Source organism: Sceloporus occidentalis, unplaced genomic scaffold (genome assembly GCF_023333645.1).
Source record: "Sceloporus occidentalis isolate IW3139 unplaced genomic scaffold, rSceOcc1.0.p SCAF_6, whole genome shotgun sequence".
Classification (NCBI taxonomy): domain Eukaryota; kingdom Metazoa; phylum Chordata; class Lepidosauria; order Squamata; family Phrynosomatidae; genus Sceloporus; species Sceloporus occidentalis.
This window is the reverse complement of record NW_028316986.1, coordinates 32376962-32390762: the sequence shown is the minus strand read 5'-3', so window position 1 is coordinate 32390762 and position 13801 is coordinate 32376962. Positions and strand designations below refer to the sequence as shown.

General features: G+C 40.5%; 1 protein-coding gene across 1 annotated transcript in view; it reads right to left on the bottom strand.

Moving 5' to 3' along the window:
* The window catches only part of HHAT (hedgehog acyltransferase), a 271581-nt gene that overhangs the window by 87410 nt on the left and 170370 nt on the right, over positions 1-13801 (bottom strand). The gene's annotated exons all lie outside the window — the stretch shown is intronic.

Below are 13801 nucleotides of genomic sequence, written 5' to 3'. Positions count from 1 at the left end.
AACATGTCAAGGTGGTTTCACAGTTTTTGCACCAAGTGTACTTCTCAGAAGTGTGTACTACTTGGTCAAGGGACTGTGGTTTTTCTTCACTGCGCATGAGTTTGTAAAAATCACAGCAATTTACACTGGCCGTGCCTCTGAAGCTGGCTCATATCAATATCACCATCACCACCACCACCATCATCATCATTGTTAAAACAAAGCAGACCTGTAAAAATGGAATGGAAATCCTCCTCCTCCTCCTGTTCTTCTTTTTCCTCCTCCTCCTCCTGCTCCTTCCTTCCTCCCTCGTCCTCCTCCTCTTCCTCCTCCTTCCTTCCTCCTCTTCCTCCTCCTCCCCGCGCGCCTACGCCGGAGGCCAATGGCCCCGCGCGAATGCGCTAGAGGCCCTGCACGCTTCCGCGACAGGCCAAAGGCCCCGCGGAGCTTTTGGCAGCGGCAATCGGCGGCAGGACTGAGCTGGGGCTCGGCAGGCCGCATGTGGCCCACGGGCCGTAGGTTGCCGACCCCTGCTTTACAGCAATGGATCAGTCAATAAAATTTTAAACATGTGCCAATTGGCCATAGAAGACATCCTTTCCCACTGAAAACATTGGCTATGCCATGTCCCCAGTGCAGTTAAACTTAAGAGGACCTGAAGTGGATCTGAATCAAACAACATAATAGTAATGTTCCTACCAAATATCAGATATTAATCAGCACCAAGCATTCATCTATGTAGAATGAAATAGCAATTTTAAAAAGACCTTAGATATGCTTTCTAATCATTTCACAATGTATTTGTGAACCACTATTTAATGCAATTGGGTAAAAAAAAATATTTTTTTAAAAATTAAGTAAAATCACACTTTCATTCTGAGAGATATAAGGAAGACCTTGTTCCTTTAGTAGTGACCCTGATTTTCAGTGAGGGCTTATCTCCAAAATACCACTTATCTGAAGAGATTATACTTCTCATTTGCTGAAAGGTGGTGTTTTTGTTTGTGTCAATTTCTGTCAATCTTCCAGCAATGCCCTCCTGATTCTAATTTCTACAGCTCACTCCACACCATTTTAGAAAAATCAATGAACCTCCCTGGATAACCTTGGGAGTAGTACCCTCTGATCAACTTCGCAGGGTTGTTGTGAGGATGAAGTTGGGAGGAGGGTTGCTGCCACACTGCAGAATTAATGAAGTTTGACAACACTTTAACTGTCATGGCTCCATCCTATGGAATCCTGGAATTTGTAGTTTGTTGTGGCAGCAGAGCTCTCTGACAGAGAAGGCTAAAGATCTCACAAATTCTCAGAATTCCATAGCATTTAGCCATGTCAATTAAAGCGGTGCCAAACTGCATTAACTCTTCACTGTAGATGCAGCTGAGAGCCATGTGTGCCACCTGAAACTTACTGCAAGAAAGGCAAATGCAAGTAAAAAATGAATAGACACTGATTTCCTTGTACTCGTATTTAAGAAATCATTACAATTTCCAGTTAAGCATTACTTTGAAACATTCATAGAGAGGAAAGGGAAGTTTGGAATTCTAGCTTCCATCAGCATCATGGCTAGGGGAGGGGGGACTATAGGCCCCTTCACATTGCTGAGTGGTAGCATTGAGTTCTCCTCTGTTCTGGTGCTTATCCAGATTTGAATCCTGTCACTTTTTCCCAATTAGAGTAGACCACTGAATCAACTACTGAATGGTGAGTGAACACATATGTAAATCCCATTAATTCAATGGGTCTACTCTAGTTGTGATAACAATAGGATTCAGACCGTAGTGGCCCATTACGATTTGTTTCTGTTTCTGGTCCATGTTGTCAGGCAAGCTGACAGAAGTGGGAGAACAGCACAGAATATTATTATTAGGACACTGAACTGTAATGCTTGTTAATAAAATGGAGGACTTGGAGTACTTCCAGATGAAGCTTTTATTGTGCAATAGCTTTGTCTCATTCATGGAATTTTATGGGAAATCTGGACGTCAGTGTCTGGAAGCTTGAATTAAAATAGACAAAATCTATTAGGGAAGGAAAAAAAGACCTCTACATCTGGAAGCTCTCTCGGTGATGTATAGTCCAGTTTTCATTTGAAGGAAGGAGACAAAAACAAATGAATCCCTGCCTATTGTATGCTGGTTGTTAATGTTCACTAGCCTGAACTGGAGTTCCCTTTCTAGCCCACAGTTTACTTGATGCAGGATCAAAAAACACATGTATTCTGACTAATAAAATAATTCATAGTCCTAACATTTATTCTCAAGAGCTTTTAACACTTCAGAATAGTGCAAAAGTTTTTTTCTGTATGACATCTAATGTCAGTTAATTGTTTGTTTGTTTGTTTGTTTATTTATTTATTTATGTATATTGTACATTCCTTGCAGGATGGGAGAGTAATTAGGTTGCATTGCTAAACACACTCCCTCCTGAATCAGCTCCATCAGACACAGTGGGATTTGCAGATGCATAAACTGGTGTAGAGTTTCATCTGTCAAGCAGTAGCATTTTCCCAGAAAAGTTTGGTGTCTGACTATCAGATTCTGGGCTCAGCAACACAACAGTAGAAGTAGAGTATGGTAAGTGTCCTAAGGTTACATCCACAATGCAGAAATAATCCAGTTTGACCATCACTTTAGAGCTCTCTGACAAAGAAGGCTAAATGTCTCACAAAACTAGTTCCCAGAATTTCCTATCATTTAGCCATGGCAGTTAAAGTGGTGTCAACCTGAATTATTTCTGCAATGAAATGCAATTTCTGAAATGCAATGCAGCCTGAGTAGAACATTAACTCTTGTAGACTCTATGGAGCAACAGAAACATAATGAAGTTAGAGGTTATATAAGCAGCACCGAAGTGCTTTCTAAATGCTACTCTCTCACTGCCATCAAGAGACTGCTAGGCATTCCCTGATTGTTCTGCACCTGCAAAAAAGCTCCTTTGGGTGAACACAAACAAATTCATTCTGAGTGATGGAAACAGGCACATGCCTAGAAAGTCATGTTCTGTTTTACATGTAGGCAGAACATGAATTACAACATTTGGAACCCTGGCCTATGCATGTGGACAGAGATACAGATTGGTGTAGTTGTACTGCCATACGTGGAAATTTTGTATGTGCTATAGTTTCAAATGTGATGCTTTTCAGCTGAATCCCTAGAGAAAGATATCCTTTCCCAATGTACTGCAAAATGCTCTTTCAAAAAACTTGCTAGAGTTGCTCTTTCCTCATGTAAGCACTTTACACATCCACCATCACTCTCTTTTAAATAAATAACTGTGCTGGCAACACTTCCATTTTCATGGGGACAGGTGATATAATTGCGCACCAGTGGCTCAAAATTGGCTACCCAGCCCCTCCAATGTTACTCACTTCTGCTGTAGTCCTGACAGGCAGAACTCAGGTTACTTTTGTGCACACAGTTACTGATGATACATATATAACACGCATTTAAGGTTATTTAATAGTTCACTTACTGTCTGTATTCAGCTATGGATGAAGACGTTATTTACAGTGATACAATCCCATGGTATTATAAACCAAGAGGACTATAGAATGACTGAAAGTTTTAGTGGGACCATTAAATTTGCCATTATTCTTGGAAGCTCAGAAATATGAACAATGGCAAAAATCTAGAAAGTTCACAATCCCCTAGTAGATAACACTCAGGCTAATCCTTATATTGAAGGAGTGATGGTGCTTTTCTGCCATAACTCTCTCACTATGCTCCTAAACACCCCTGTCTGTCCTCACATTTTGGGGGAATCCAGATCTTGTCTAGGTGTTGTAATGTCTATGAAGCATCACTGATTACAATCAAACCTTCTCATTTTCCCAATACCTAAACAAACTCTCCACTTTAGAAACCTTCTCATGTTTCATCAGAAATAAACTTTTGTGAAGTCAAAGGCTTTCATGGACAGCATCCATAATTTTTTGTGGGTTTTTCGGGCTATGTGGCCATGTTCTAGAAGAGCGTCAGGAAATGTGAGGAATAAACTCTTTTGGAACATGGCCACATAGCCCGAAAAACCCACAAAAAATGACAAACTTTTGGTTTCTCATGGAACTCTCATGGATTAAGGGGGATAAATATTACCCCAAAACAAAACCTTTTTGTGACAATTGCTGAAGTCAATTCTTCCCCCACTTGCAACGCGACTGTTGTTCTCAGGATTCAGTCTGAGTTCCTTCATCTGCCACGTCTGTCTCCCAAAGCTGCTCACAGAAGTCTTTCTACTTTCTGGCTTTCTGTGGATTCTTCCTTTAAGATAGGTAACTGCATTACCACTCCCAAACCTCTAACTCCCAAATCTCATCTCGCTCCTCCATTTGTTTGGCTCTGTGTATTGGTTGTTTGGATGAATCACCTGCATGCATGTGCTCTTTATATTTCTTCTAATAAAAGTTCATATAGTTCCACATGCCTGGGATCTCTATCAGTTATTACTGGTACAGCTGGTGCTGGATCCTGCAAATTATGTTACCCCCTCTCACATAGCCAAGTTGAGTGTTCCCCAAAGTAATTAAAGATAGATTGCTACTGTCTATGAAGGCTCTACTAGCCCCATACATTTAGGATAATAATCTGACATCTGAAAAAGATAGTTATTCTAATTGGGCTGAAGGCTTGCATAGTGTTTAATAGAATCAAGTATGGGAACAATTTTTTAAAAAGTAGAGTAATATCTGTTTTTGCATCAATTATAGAATCATATACCTGTTAAGGTTGAGTGAATTCTTTTAAATCATGCTAGCTATCAAGGTAAACCCGAGGGCACAATTTGATCCCGTAGAGGATAATTCAAGAGAAACTGTTTCTCATAAAAAATGCCTGTAACTATAGCAAGACTTAACCTCTTTCACATCAAGGGAGCTCAACTGCTGTTTGTGCAAAGAATATCAATTGTCACCAATATGGTCATCCCTACAAATAGGTCTAGAAATGACAGCTTTAATTAAAAACTGTGTTTTCAATTACAGTTCCGTTTACATGGTGTCAACTCACTTTCCGTAGGTGACTTCTCAGGCTGCTGCACAGGGGAAAAGGGGATTCAATTTTCTGACTCTTACTATCTAGTGTCAGCAGTTGGTTAATTGAGCAGCATTAATTTCATTTTGTTCAGGAAAAAAAAGCCAGAGGTGAATCCTTGGGGGATATGGTTATGGAACTGACAGTGAACTAGGCAAACTTTGCACATAACACAAGTGGTGTTGGACTTGCATACATTTTGCCTCTAGATTAAGTGAATTCCACAACTCCCACTGAAATCAAATAGGGCAGGAGGTATTAGCAACTAGCTCCATTAATATCAGTGTAAATAACGTCTTCATCCATAGCTGAATACAGACAGTAAATGAACTATTAAATAAACTTAAATGAGTATTATGTATGCCAGTAAAATAGCCATTCATGTATCATCAGTAGTGTGCACAAAAGTGACCTGAGTTCTGCCTATCAGGACTACAGCAGAAGTGGGTAACATAGGAGGGGCTGAGTAGCCAATTTTGAGCCACTGGTGCCCAATTATGTCACCCATCCCCATGAAAATGGAAGTGTCTAGTAGTTAGATTTCGGTTACAATCTCTCCCCTTCCCCTTTTTCGCTTAAAAGAGGAACATAAGGGCTATGTGCTGTGATTTATATGAAAAACTGGAGACATTTAAGAATATTGCTCTGCGTGGTTGTTGTTTTAAAAAAAACCTGGGGTTGGAGAGAATATGGGGTCTTTTTGCACCCCTAGATTTTGGCATGATTCCTCTCCCAAATCCCTGTCACCCCCCTCCTTTCTTAAAACTATCAAGGACATTTTACCCCTAAATTTACCCACCACCAACACCACCAACACCACCATCACCAAAAGTCTCCAAAAGTGGGATAACAACACATTCCCCAAAGTCTGGACTTGCCAGAGAGTTGCAATCTCTGGATCATTTGCAGCCACAAACTGCACAGTACAGAGGCAAACAATGGCTCTCTGATCATAGGTTAGTAAAAAGATGTGTGGATGTGTTATGGGTCTATGAATATTCATAGATCCTCTATGCTTGTCCATTCCTAGCGGAAGGATATATTCTCACATACATTTAGAAATAGGGTAAAATCTGGGCACTTTGAGTGTGTTTTGTGGCATGACAATTTGATGACAATTGCTTCTTTAGACTTTATGTGTGGGCTATAATGCCTAAGAAAAACCTTAGGATTTGGATATTGAGTAACAACTTGTTTTCTATATTCAGATACAAAGCGCATGCACGCATATGCATGCACACACGCACACGCATGCACAGACGCACACGCACACACACAGAGAGAGAAATGTATGCATAATTACCACACATGGTGTGCAGACTTGTGATTCTGTATGAAAATATTAGTTATTAAAGTAAGTTAAACTTGGTCATACTAAACTAAGAGGGCAAACTAGAAATGCTAGATACTGGAGGGGCATGGAGGAGATTTAAAAAGTGAGTTTGAGAGCTGAGTATGTGTAGAGAGTTCGGGGAGAAGTGTTACTTTGAAACTTGGCATTTGTGTACTATGCGTAGAAACAGCATAAGGCTAGATGTTTGTATTTTTTTTGTGGGTTTTTCAGGTTATGTGGCCATGTTCTAACAGAGTTTCTTCCTGATGTTTCGCCAGCATCTGTGGCTGGCATCTTCAGAGAATGCTTGCCTGGAAAAAGGTGTGTGTGTGTGTGTGTGTGTGTGTGTATTCTGTGAGCCTGGAAATGCAGGAGTGATTTGCATATGTATTGTTCTGTTGCTGACGGCAGGCCTCAGGCTGGGAGGCTAATGCAAAACAAGATTAGTGTCTGCTAATTGGTGATAATGATAATTGCTGGGAAAGCCCGACTCTGAGTGGTTGCCCATTTGCATTTGTTGAGTCCTCATTTTGCTATTCTTCAGGACTGGTAGCCAAATTTTGTTCACTTTAATTTAAGAAATTTTGTTCTTCTTCATCTGAATATTTTCATTTAAGAATTAATAAGAAGCATTTCCTTGAGTATTACCAAAGTGGACCCATTGGTCAACACAACCAATTCTCCTGTATAGTGGACACCTTGAGGCCCAAGTACCAGATCCAGGGAGGTAATTTAAAGGTAAAGAGCAAAGTACATGATAGAAGTGCAAGGTTTGGAACTGTGGGGATGGCCTGGATAGAGAATCTATCACACTCTCCTATGCATATCAAATTTCATAGGCCTAAGTTTAATCATCTTGGAACAGTCTTACAAGCACTTTTATTATTACAGATTAGAGTTTGTGATTATTGCCCCCTATAGTATTTTCACCAGAAATAAGGACTCCTTTTCTAAATAACTGAGCAGCTTTTTAAGTCAGCTTATCTACTCCAGACAAGCTGTTCCATTTAAACAACACATCATCATTTTAACTTACTAGATGCCCATTAGTGAATTGGATAGCTTATGTAAATATTACCCTTCAAATCCCTGTTGCATCACTAACATAATTACCAAAACATTTAAGAATGACATTTTCTTCATGAAGAAAACCTTTCACATCCAAAACTTACTTCTTACCTTCCTACAAGCTACAATCCAGAAGCATATCATTAGCAGCAGCACAACATCTCTCTTTGAAAGTGTCTGTTTGGGCTTTCAATTTTTCTTGCTTAATGATCTCAGATGTGTAAAATCCACCAGGCTTACAAAAAGCATTTCTTAGTGTCCTGTACAATTCTAATCCCTTACTTTTCAATGAACATGTTTTAAATAGTTTTTAGTTCTATAAATAGTTTCATGACATTTTTAATGTGTTTGCAAAAATACTCTGTTTTCTTCCCCAAAATGTTGTGTCATTTGGCATTAAACCCAATTTTCTTGCACAAATGAATTATTTCACAGAGAAAGTCCAAAAACCTGAATAAACTTGTCATTTATTCTTGACTCAGGTCCAAAACACACTGCAGAAATTATCCAGTCTGAGACCACTTTAACTGCCCTGGCTCAGTGTTAAGGAATCCTGGGAATGGTAGTTTATCATGGCACCATAGGCCTCTGAGAGAGAAGGCTAAATGTCTTACAAAATAGCAGCTCCCAGAATTCCCTAGCACTGAGCCACCAGGGCAATTAAAGCAGTGTCAAACACCAGAAATAAAGAGTTAGTTCCAGGAAGACCAAAGAAAAAGAAATCAGTGGGGGAGGGGGGTCCCAACATGTATCAAAATCCTTTAATTTAGGCTTGCCTTCTCACTTTTCTTTCCTTTAAAGAAAGATATGGAGAGCATGGAAGCTCTAAAGCAGTCCTTTTCAAGGCAAAGTAGAACCTGACCCTTAAAGTTCTATGATTTATTTAAATGTTTAAATTCTTGAAAACATCCTTTACTAATTTAACAAGCTTGCCTAAGTGCCTGCTGTCTTTAATATTTTAAAGGGCAAAGAGCTGGAGAGAATAAAGACATGAACCTTAGTAACTTTCTGAATGAGATGGAAACATAATTGCATGCAGCAACTAATGACAAACAGGTCTAGTTCTCTCTCCTCCAAGAACTCATATGCTAACTCTAGATTATTTTTCAAATAATATGCTAATTATTTTGCAAGCATTACTACAACTGTATATAGCACAACATTATATTTCACTCTTCTTCAATCTGAGCAACACATTCATAATGTCAGGCATGAAATCTTCAAGTTAACATATTATCAAAGCTTTTTGTAATTATCTTGCCAGAGTAAGAGATCAGGAGACCTTGAAAAACTTGTACATATGTTTCTGTTCTTTCTTTGGTTTACCTAAAAAAGTTATTCCCAAAAGGAGTATGGACTTTAGATTTTTCTCTCTCTTATAGTCAACATGGCTACCCTTGCTTTCTGGTATGACTTTAAGAATAAAAAATTGAACATATACACTTGAGTATAAGTCAACCTCAAATATATATTGAGGGGAAAGCACTCATTTTTGCCACTCTACTGAAAGACGGGAAGGTTCCTTATTTTATACGAGTTAAGGTACATTACAGTGAGCCCTTGGTATCCACTGGAATTTGGTTCCAGGACCCTCTGTGGATACCAAAAACTGTAGATGCTCACTTCCCATTAAAATGATGTCCCTTATATAAAATGGCAAAATCAAGGCTTGCGTTTTGGAATTTATATATTTTTGAATATTTTCAGTTTGTGATTGCTTGAATCCATGGATAAACAATCCGTGGATACAGAGGGCTGACTGTTTTTACACTGTCTCATGGATAAGTCGACTTAGGTTTTATGAGTCAATTTTTTAAACAAAATTTTCTAGTAAAGAGTATAATTGTTTTGAATTTTATTGAGATTTTAAATGTTTTATCTGTGAGCCGTCTTGGGTCCCTCCCCCTGGAGAAAGGTGATAGATAGATAGATAGATAGATAGATAGATAGATAGATAGATAGATAGATAGATAAAAATATGAGTATATACACTAGTCATTTTACAGTGGAATCTTACAGCGTAAGAAGACAGTTTTACACCACCAGAAGAAAGAAGTTAATTTCTGGTTCATGCCTTCCTATTACTATCCATTTTGGCTTCTGTTTTTTTTTAAATCTAGTGTAGCATCTATAATTATCTCAAGCTGTGTTAATATATAAGCAATCTACTTACTCTATTTTCCATAGATAAAGGGAGCTGCTGCGCTTTACCTAGGAGGGCAACAGTTCTGGTTTAAGTGCTCATTTTAATATATTTTCAAAAATAAGAGAACCAATTTTTCTGCCCTACTCACTCTCAACAGTCCTTGGATGACTGCCACCATCATATATCACTAGTTACAGCCTCATACCTTCCAAGTGTCCCATTTCAGCAGGGACACTGCCATCCCGCTGTCTCAGCTGCTTTGAAAATGTCCCGGTTTCTCTCTCTCCCTTCCACTTTCCCCTTTGATATCAGATTACTACAAACTGAATTCAAGGTGCAAAAGTAGTTTGCACTCAGTTAGCAGGAGAGGACTGGCCCTTCCTCAGGTAAAAGCAAACATCTGCATCCTCTCCTACCTTGTGTGCCCTTCCTTTTTAATAGCTTTGATCATCTGATTAAACATTCTGATGTTCCTTGGCCATGTGTATTCCTGTTTTCATCTGTGAACACTGGAGGGTATGCAGTCTTATTTGAATGTCTGCAGATGACTTGCCACCTGTCTGCTTCAAGACTGTGCTCATATAAGCTTAACTTTAATATCAAATCAGCCTTCCCAGCTCTCCCAGGATGCTAAAACCTCCCTCCTGTGTTTTGGGTGGTGATACTTTGCTAGTGTAAACGAGGGGAGGATGTGTTGCAGAACTGCAGGACCAATCATCCCCTTTTTGGCTACTCCAGAGCACTGGAGGGTGAAGTAAATCATTATGGCCATCATTTTGAATAACCAGAAGTGATCACTTGTCACTTTTGGCTACCTTTCAGGTTATTAAGGGTAGGCAATCTAGGTGTTTTTTAAAGTACATTTTAAATTGTTTTTTTAGCTGCAACATGAATTATTTGGCCACAAAATGATGGGAATTCCAGGTGTGGAGAGACCTTCAAAGAGTGCACTGGACCTCCAACAGGCCATACGCAGCCTGACATTTGCTACCTTGGCCTAAACCTGAGAAATCAAAACTGGTATTATCTATTTTGCCTAATATTCATACATATGTGGAAGGTTCTGCCTGACAATTTACCACCTAAATTGGGGTAGGCAACCTTTTTGAGCCGGTGGCCAGGTAGGTGTCCCCCAGACAACGGGGGGGGGGGGGGAGAGCAAAAAATAAATAATTAAATAATATAGGACAACATTTTCAAATGTAGGACACATTTTTTAAAAATGGGGGACATGCGGAAAAATTTGATGGTTTTTAAAAAATGTTAATCTAAATGCATGTTTCTTAGGCATGAACAAAATGGAGGACCTTTGGGCATTATTCCTAGACAGATGGCAGAAATGTATTTCCCTTTCTGGCCAACCCCCCCCCTCCCCCCATTCCAAACAGCACATTTGGGCATTGAACATGGCTTTATTTAAGATGGCCTCTTGCATATTTCAGAGGCTTATTGCATAACCAAACTCTTTGGGTTTCACACTGAACATGGCTTCACATGGCTATGCATATTGAACATGTCAAGGTGGTTTCACAGTTCTTGCACCAAGTGTACTTCTCAGAAGCGTGTACTTGGTCAAGGGACTTTGGTTTTTCTTCACTGCGCATGAGTTTGTAAAAATCACAGCAATTTACACTGGCCTTGCCTCAGAGGCTTTCTGATATCAATATCACCATTAAAGAACCAAAAACACAAAGAAAAGGCACTTTGGAAAGTCAAACTCTCTTGGCTTCAGAAACAGTGCCTGCATGCCTCTCAAGCTGACTCATATCATCATCATCATCATCATCACCACCACACTATCATTGTCAATGCAAGGGAGACTTGTTAGCACTTAAAGCACACAAAATAAAATTTAAAAAAACCTTGAGGCCTCTGGCCACTCACCACCTCCTCCTTCTGCTCCCCCTCCACCTCTTCCTCCTCCTCCTCCTCCTCCTTCTGCTCCCCCTCCTCCTCTTCCTCCTCCTCCTCCTTCTTCTGCCCCCCTCCTCTTCCTCCTCCTTCTTCTGCTCCCCCTCCATCTCTTCCTCCTCCTCCTCCTCCTGCTCCCCCTCCTCCTCTTCCTCCTCCTCCTTCTTCTGCTCCCCCTCCTCCTCTTCCTTCTCCTCTTCCTCCTTCTTCTCCTCCCCCTCCTCCTCTTCCTTCTTCTCCTCCCCCCTCCTCCTCTTCCTCCTCCTCCTTCTTCTCCTCTCCCTCCTCCATGCGGTGCATGGCCTGGGGGCGGGGCAGAGGAGGCAGAGGAGAAGGAGGTGGGCAGCGCTGGGCCGCACGGGGAGGCAGGGAGGGCAGCGTGGGGCCGTGCGGGGAGGCAGGGAGGGTGGCGTGGGGCTTCCCCCTTTGCCTCCTCTGCCCCAGGCCTCACGGCCCTCCTCTTCCTCCTCCGCGCAGTGGAGGAGGAGGAGGGCAGCGTGGTCGTGCGGCCCAGGAGGAGGTGTAGGAGGAGGTGGCGGCGGGCTGGGGCCGGTCCTGCCGCCTCCGCAGGCCGCATCCGGCCCACGGGCCGGGGGTTGCCGACACCTGACCTAAATAATGCAGGTACTTAATGAACATTACATAAGACATGCCATTTTAAGAGTATGTAACAAATACAAAGCTCAATTCTTCCCTAAGACACCACTTTAGGTTTTTTGCTCAAGAAGCCCTTTTTAGAAGAGATAAAGCTTTTACTGACAAATTCAATTCCTATAAAAATATACTTAAATGGGAAGAAAATTAGTTCAAATTAAAATCACATGAACAGTTAATAAGAGATGGCTTTAACTTAAATTGGTATAGTTATAAGCAACTTTTTGAAAGATGTAAAGTAGATAAAAGAACCTTGGGAACTGAAAATGAAATACATGAATTTGAACTGAACTATGTGAAGACAATGAATATTTGGTTAGAAAGATGTAGAAAATGTTAAAATTAGATTAGAGGATGAACAGATCAAGGAGTGTATGGTTAAATGGGAGCAAAATTTTGGATATAAGCTTGAAATGAAGTATTGGTGAAAATGTGGACAGTGAGATTACAAGATGTACTTTGTTATAATTTAATAGAAAAATTTTATAAAATGATGTAAAAGCTATTTGACTCCATCAAGACTGTCCAAGATGTACAAAGGAGTAAAAATAAGTGTTGGAGGTGCAAAAAATGTGGTGCTTTCTACCATATGTAGTGGACTTGCAAAAAAACAAAGACCTATTGGAGAAACACACTGAGGTTAATGCAGTCAAACAACTGAAGATTGAATTTGAACCATTTTTTTACAGTTGGGCAAAGCTAAAGTTAAAAGCTAATGAGAAATCTAAAAATATTAATTTTAAAGTTGTTCATTACATGATATTAGCCATTTGCCGAGAACTGGAAAATGAATACAGTGAGCCCTCCCCATACGCAAGGGATCCATGCTGGGCCCCAGCCCCAATATGGGGAAAAATGCATATGCTCAAACCCCTTCCATGTAAGGTTAAAGCTGCATATAATGCACCCACGTATGGTGCAAGCTTGCTGTATTATTCTTTCTTTTTATTCATTCATTTATTCATTTTATTTTAAAATATTATTCATTCTTTTTGTGCTATACAGTGCGCCCGCACCATACGCGGGCGTGCCATACGCGGGCGTGCCATACGCGGGCGTGCCATACGCGGACTTGAGTGTATGCGCTCAAGCGGCGGCACGCGTGCGGGGCGGAAGGGGCGGCGCGTCCCATTCAATTGAATGGGCACGCGCGCCCGTTGTGCCCCACACACGCCCGCGCCGCCGTGCCGCCGCGCCACCGCGCATGAGCCCCATTGTTTCCAATGGGGCTCGAGCATAGGCGGAATTCGCCTTACGCGGAGGGATCCGGAACGGATCCCTGCGTAAGGTGAGGACGGACTGTATTTGAATAAAAAAGAAAAGAAAATTATGTTTGCACATTGTGATGCTTGAAGCATTGTAGATGTTTGGAATAATAGCACAGAAGTGGAATTGTAGTAGAAAAGCCTGTTAGTGATGTTTGTTATATTTTGCTTTAAATATCCTGGGATGGGAGGGTGGGAAGTCTTTTTAGTTTTTAAGGTGGGGATATAGGGGAAATATGGTTTTTAAAGATTATTTTTAGATTATTAGGTTTATTTTTAGTATTATTGTGTTTAGATATTTAGATATTCTGGTACTGTTTGATTTGTAGTTTTATTTGTTATTATTTAAATTTTATTTATCTATCAAATAAATAATGCAGGTACTTTTACTTTCATCTGTGGTTTCTCTGATATT